Source organism: Procambarus clarkii, chromosome 40, assembly GCF_040958095.1.
Source record: "Procambarus clarkii isolate CNS0578487 chromosome 40, FALCON_Pclarkii_2.0, whole genome shotgun sequence".
In the NCBI taxonomy this organism is placed as follows: domain Eukaryota; kingdom Metazoa; phylum Arthropoda; class Malacostraca; order Decapoda; family Cambaridae; genus Procambarus; species Procambarus clarkii.
In genome coordinates this window covers 24598045-24604942 of record NC_091189.1, presented here as the reverse complement: position 1 = coordinate 24604942, position 6898 = coordinate 24598045, and the positions used below count along the sequence as shown (strand labels likewise).

The window sequence follows — 6898 nt, the reverse complement described above, 5'->3', positions numbered from 1 at the left end:
TCATCTTGAAAAACAAATTAATAAACGAATCGCAACATGGTTTTACAAATAGCCGTTCATGTTTAACAAATTTGCCATCTTTTTATTACACCATTGTTGAGGCAGTTGTTAGTGGCAAGGATTCTGATGCGTACCTTGACTTAACAAAGCTTTTGATACAGTACCACATGAAAGACTGATTAAAAAGATAGAAGCTCATGATATTGGGGGTGCTATAATAAGTTAGATTAGGGCATGGCTATACCAAAGGAAACAGAGTTAGTATAAATGGGGTAAGTCAGAGTGGGAAAATGTAAGTGGAGTGCCTCAAGGCTCTGTCCTGGGACCTCTGTTGTTTACAATATATATAAATGATAATATACAGTACAGTATATTCAAGTTTGAGTAGCAACATTTGCAAATTTGTCAACGATACAAAAATCGGTAGGGAAATTAACACACAAGACGACTATATCACTTCAAGTTGATCTAAATAGGGTTTTGAAATGGTCAAAAAGATTGGCAGATGCAGTTTAATGCTGACAAATGTAACGTTTTGAGGCTAGTTAATGATAATAGTTACAAGATACGAGCTAGATGATGTTGAGATTGAAGTCGGATTGTGAAAGGGATCTGGGAGTTATGCATGATTACTAAGAATTTAAAACCAAAAGATCAATGCATGAATGTTCGTAACAAGGCATATAAGACACTGGGATTTATTAATCGAAGTGTTAGTAACAAGACACCTGGTGTTGTCCTTCAGCTATATCTTGCTCTGGTTAGGCCCCATTTAGATTATGCAGTTTAGTTTTGGTCGCCGTACTATAGAATGGATATAAATTCACTTGAACGTGTCCAGCGCAGGATGACAAAGTTAATTCCCCAAATTAGAAACCTTTCATATGAAGAAAGATTAACAAAGCTTAAATTGCATTCACTGGAAAGGCAAAGAGTTAGGGGTGACACGACAGAGGTTTACAAGTGGATGAAAAATATAACAAATTGGGATATTAATATGGTATTAAAAGTATCAACACAAGACAGAACTCAAAACAATGGGTATAAATTGGATAAGTTTAGATTTAGGAAAGACTTGGGTAAATACTGGTTCGGTAACAGGGTTGTTGATTTATGGAACAAATTACCAGCGTAACGTGGAGGTAGGGTCCCTCGATTGTTTCAAGGGTGGGTTGGACATGCATACGAGTGGGATTGGGTAGTTATAAATAGGAGCTGCCTCGTATGGGGCAATAGGCCTTCGGCAGTTCTTATGTTCTAAACGTAGATTTGATAAGAGCGTGATAGGCTCGGGAATCTGTAAACTAGACGATTAAAAATTGAGAAGCTGAATCAAATAGCTGAAGCTCAACCCCCTATCCTCGCAGAACGCCAGGCGAGTGTCTTACCACTACACCACGGAGACTGGTAAACGGACCACGGAAATGGTCAAAAGATTGGCAGATGCAGTTTAATGCTGATAAACGTAAAGTTCTGAGGCTAGGTAATGATGATGGTTACAAGATACGAGCTAGATGGTGTTGAGATTGCAAAGTCGGATTGCGAAAGGGATCTGGGAGTTATGATTACTAAGAAAATAAAACAAACATGTCTGCCTAATGTCTCTAATATTCTCAAACCTATATTGTTTGCTGACGATACTACCCTTATCTATTCAAACCTCAACCCACATACACTAAATAATGTTGTGAATAATGAATTAAAAAAAGTCCACTTATGGATGTCAACGAACAAACTAACATTAAACATCGAAAAGACTTACTACATCTTATTTGGAAGCAAATCATCAAATGCAATTCAGCTACAGATAGACAACATTAACAGCAGTAATAAAAATGATGGCAAGTTTCTTGGCCTATTCCTAGACAAGAGACTCAACTTCAGCACCCACATTCAACACATAACTAAGAAAGTCTCTAAGACAGTTGGTATACTCTCCAAAATCAGATATGTTCCTAACTCTGCTCTCCTCTCACTATATTATGCACTAATCTACCCCTATCTTAATTATGGTATCTGCATGGGGGTCTACCACTGCAAACCACCTTAAGCCCATCATCACACAGCAAAAATCTGCTATCAGAATAATAACTAACTCTGCTTTCAGACAACACTCAGCTCCCTTGTTTAAATCCCTAAACTTGCTAAATATTAACTCCCTCCACACATTCTCTTGTGTCAACTACATTTACAAAACCCTGTTCTTAAATGCAAACCATGCTCTGAAACTCTCCCTGGACAGATGTAATAGGACCCATTATCACCACACCAGAAATAAATATCTCTTTGATATCCCCAGGGTCAAACTTAATCTGTGTAAACACTATGCAAATTTAGGGACCTAGTCTATGGAACTCACTCCCTAGTGAATTGAAAAAATGTAAAACTTTTGCCTTATTTAAAAGCAAAACCAAAAAGTACCTAACTTCATCTTAGTTTCCTACACTGAGCTTTAAATTTGCTCTGTACCTAGTGTTACCCAATCTCCTAATTTTTATGTAATATCAAACAACCTTATTATTGTGTTCATTGCTGTCTTCTTTTATGTGCTAGCCATATGCTGTATTGTGACTACCAATTTTTGTCAACTACCATTCAAGCTGTCACTGCAATCAATCTTATATTGTTTCTGCTGTATTGTGCCTACCAATTTGTTGTCAACTACCATTTTAAGCTGTCATTGCAATCAATCTTAGCTACCTATGTGCTTTAATATACTGTACCTACAATTTTCTCTCATTTTTTTTTTTTTTTTTTTCATTTCATGTAATCTGTTATTTTTTTGTCTATAAATTTTGCAAGTATTTACCTCCTTAAAATTTTCTTAGATTAAGGACCTGCCCGAAACGCTGCGCGTGCTAGTGGCTTTACAAGACTGTAATTACCATATTTGTATCCTCACATTCCTTATGTACATTCTTGTATATGCATAAATAAAAGGATCAATGCATGAATGTTCGTAATATGGTAAATAGGACACTGGGATTTATTAATCGAAGCGTTAGTAACAAGACACCTGGTGTGGTTCTTCAGCTATATCTTGCTCTGGTTAGGCCCCATTTAGATTATCAGTACAGTTTTGGTCGCCGTACTATAGAATGGATATAAATTCACTTGAACATGTCTAGAGTAGGATGACCAAGTTAATTCCCCAAATTAGAAATCTTTCATATGAAGAAAGATTAACAAAGCTTAAGTTGCATTCATTGGAAAGGGGAAGAGCTAGGGGTGACATGATAGAGGTTTACAAGTGGATGAATGGACATAACAAAGGGGATATTAATAGGGTATTAAAACTATCAACACAAGACAGAACACGAAACAATGGATATAAATTGGATAAGTTTAGATTTAGGAAAGACTTGGGTAAATACTGGTTTGGTAACAGGGTTGTTGATTTGTGGAATCAATTACCACGTAACATGGTGGAGGTGGGGTCCCTTCATTGTTTCAAGCATAGGTTGGACATGTATACGAGCGGGATTGGGTGGTTATAGATAGGAGCTGCCTCGTATGGGCCAATAGGCCTTCTGCAGTTACCTTTATTCTTATGTTCTTATGTATGCGAGTACAGGTACTGTACTCCTGGGTACAAGGTTACTGTGAACCTTCACCTTCATATATAGCTTGGAACAATTGAGAATCAGATTGATACAGCATTAGCAGCTTGTCAAGTAACATTCGATTAATCCTCAATAACCAGAGAAACAAGATTGACATACAGAACAAAAATAGAAATTATAATGTTAAATATGCCGAGAGCAAGTGATGGCCGCAGCCACCACCAGTCCACCAGACGGAGGGCGCTCTACCTTCCCTTCAGAAATTCTGTCCCTTAATGCTTTCTTGGACGTCTCCCTGTAGTTACCTGCCATCTAACACTTGGACTAGTACACACAAAGTACAACACAACCCTAGCCAGCCTGAGCCTAGTCAACACCGGTATAGCTCCAATCAAAACACCTTTGGTTTGATGAACGTGGCCACAAACCAACTTTATTCAATACAATTGTAAACCAGCTTTTGGGCTACAATAATCCTACACTAGTGCTCGGTACACCGAGCCTACGGGTGGCCGGGTTAACATACACTGTAATATACCTGTGGTAGAGGAGGGTGGTAGAGATTAAAAGAGTACATGCAGCGGCGCCCCAGCCCAACTGCCTCGCCGCGCCGTCAGTCAAGTAAGTCAACAACGCTCATGGTGGGTAACGACTCTTAATATATATACCTATACCTATACCTATAAATATACCTATTTTGTATATTTTAATATGTGAATTCATACGAATATTTGTTTTATTGAGATACTGTCCTTTTTTATTTTAACTTGAATTACTCCTTTTGCTTTCAGTACCAGAAATTAATTACTCATATGACAGAGCGCTGGAAAGACGGGACACCACGAGCGTAGTTCTTATCCAGTAACTACACTTTTATTTATTTATTTAATATATATATATATATATATATATATATATATATATATATATATATATATATATATATATATATTATATATATATATATATATATATATATATATATATATATATATATATATATATATATATATATATATATATATATATATATATATATATATAAAGGGGGAAGGGGGTGGTAGGAGAAAAGCACACAGAAACTGTATTGGAGGGAATACACATTCCCTCCAATGCGTTATGTGTGGTTTCCTCCGAGGCTATGGGTCCCCCTTCTTCCAGCCAGAGGTGGTACTCCCTTCCCAATTTTATATATATATATATATATATATATATATATATATATATATATATATATATATATATATATATATATATATATATATATATTAGTATATTTTGGTAGCAGTCTTTCCTGTAGACATATATTATTAAATATGACCGAAAAAGTAAGATTAATAATTCTAACACGAATTTTCTCAATCTTCCGTACATTACGCTTCACTGTTGGAGGTAAATCAAAAATCACTTCTCCAAAATTCATTTTTATTTCTAGTCTGACGCGACACGGGCGCGTTTCGTAAAACTTATTACATTTTCAAAGACTTCACAAATACACAACTGATTAGAACGTATCTCTGATTTTATATCTACATTTGAGTGAGGTGGGAAGGGTGATGTGGCATTAACACAAGACAGAACAGGAGGGGATATTAATAGGGTATTAAAAGTATCAACACAAGACAGAACAGAAACAATGGGTATTGAATAGAAGTGTTTGTAGAAAGCCTATTGGTCCATATTTCTTGATGCTTCTATATTGGAGCGGAGTCTTGAGGTGGGTAGAATATAGTTGTGCAATAATTGGCTGTTGATTGCTGGTGTTGACTTCTTGATGTGTAGTGCCTCGCAAACGTCAAGCCGCCTGCTATCGCTGTATCTATCGATGATTTCTGTGTTGTTTACTAGGGTTTCTCTGGCGATGGTTTGGTTATGGGAAGAGATTATATGTTCCTTAATGGAGCCCTGTTGCTTATGCATCGTTAAACGCCTAGAAAGAGATGTTGTTGTCTTGCCTATATACTGGGTTTTTTGGAGTTTACAGTCCCCAAGTGGGCATTTGAAGGCATAGACGACATTAGTCTCTTTTAAAGCGTTCTGTTTTGTGTCTGGAGAGTTTCTCATGAGTAGGCTGGCCGTTTTTCTGGTTTTATAGTAAATCGTCAGTTGTATCCTCTGATTTTTGTCTGTAGGGATAACGTTTCTATTAACAATATCTTTCAGGACCCTTTCCTCCGTTTTATGAGCTGTGGAAAAGAAGTTCCTGTAAAATAGTCTAATAGGGGGTATAGGTGTTGTGTTAGTTGTCTCTTCAGAGGTTGCATGAGGTCTCTTCAGAAGGAAAGTGAAAAGCCATGCAACCTCTGAAGAGACAACTAACAACTTCTTTTCCACAGCTCATAAAACGGAGGAAAGGGTCCTGAAAGATATTCACGCTGTCCGCAGCTAATACTTTGCCCAGTCTAGGTGCTAGTAAGCCCTACTTGTAGTCACACCCCCTTCTCCTTATCCATTAGGTCTTTTACGGCCTCTTGGCCGGGTACATTACGTGTTATGTGGTCTCTCACTTATTAGTTATTCTTTGTGTCCTGCCTGTTATATCCTAGTGTTATATAATTACTACACATTTGCACTCGGCCTTAATTCTAGTACCAGTTAACCTTTAGGTTTCTGCAGAATTAGTTTCCATGTCACTATAGGCTAAGGTCTCATACTTACTACGGGTGTACCTTTTAAGTTAAATCTAGTCCTTGGAATTGTTACTGTTAATTCTTACTTTATATATTTACTTTATATATTTTAATATAAACGTTATATATTCCTTAAATTATATTTGAAACTTTGTATATTTACATGTTCAATATTAAGTTTTATATAATATCAACTTTGTTAAGTCTATAATATAAACCGTGTTTAATATAAACTTTATATAATTACTTACTTTATGTGAACTTTATATATTTACATGTTCTGCAGAATTTAATCTTCAATAAACTTTAACGCCCCATACTGCCAGTATCTTTCTCCCCCTGGTCAGAATTAATCTTACTTTTTCGGTCATATTTAATAATATATATATATATATATATATATATATATATATATATATATATATATATATATATATATATATATATATATATATATATATATATATATATATTCCCTTTCTCTCAATATATTGTATATATACTCAATCTTTCACAGTGAAAACAAGCCATTGCTGTACCAGTGTTTCTGTCCTCTTCAATGGCATTTGACAACCTAGTGAATGAAATCCCACACGATTACTTAGGTCAACAGACAGGTGGTACAAGATCCCAGGCAGTGATATGGTGGAGGCTGACTCCATACACAGTTTCAAATGTAGATATGATAGAGCCCAGTAGGCTCAG

At 36.0% G+C, this 6898-nt stretch overlaps 1 protein-coding gene across 1 annotated transcript in view; it reads right to left on the bottom strand.

Moving 5' to 3' along the window:
• LOC123757982 (uncharacterized) overlaps positions 1 to 4168 on the bottom strand; it is a 109922-nt gene extending 105754 nt beyond the window's left edge. The window contains exon 1 of the mRNA XM_069338870.1: positions 4090 to 4168. The gene's annotated coding sequence lies outside the window, so the exon portion shown is untranslated. The remainder of the gene's footprint in view (positions 1 to 4089) is intronic.
• Between the last annotated feature and the right edge of the window lie 2730 nt (positions 4169 to 6898).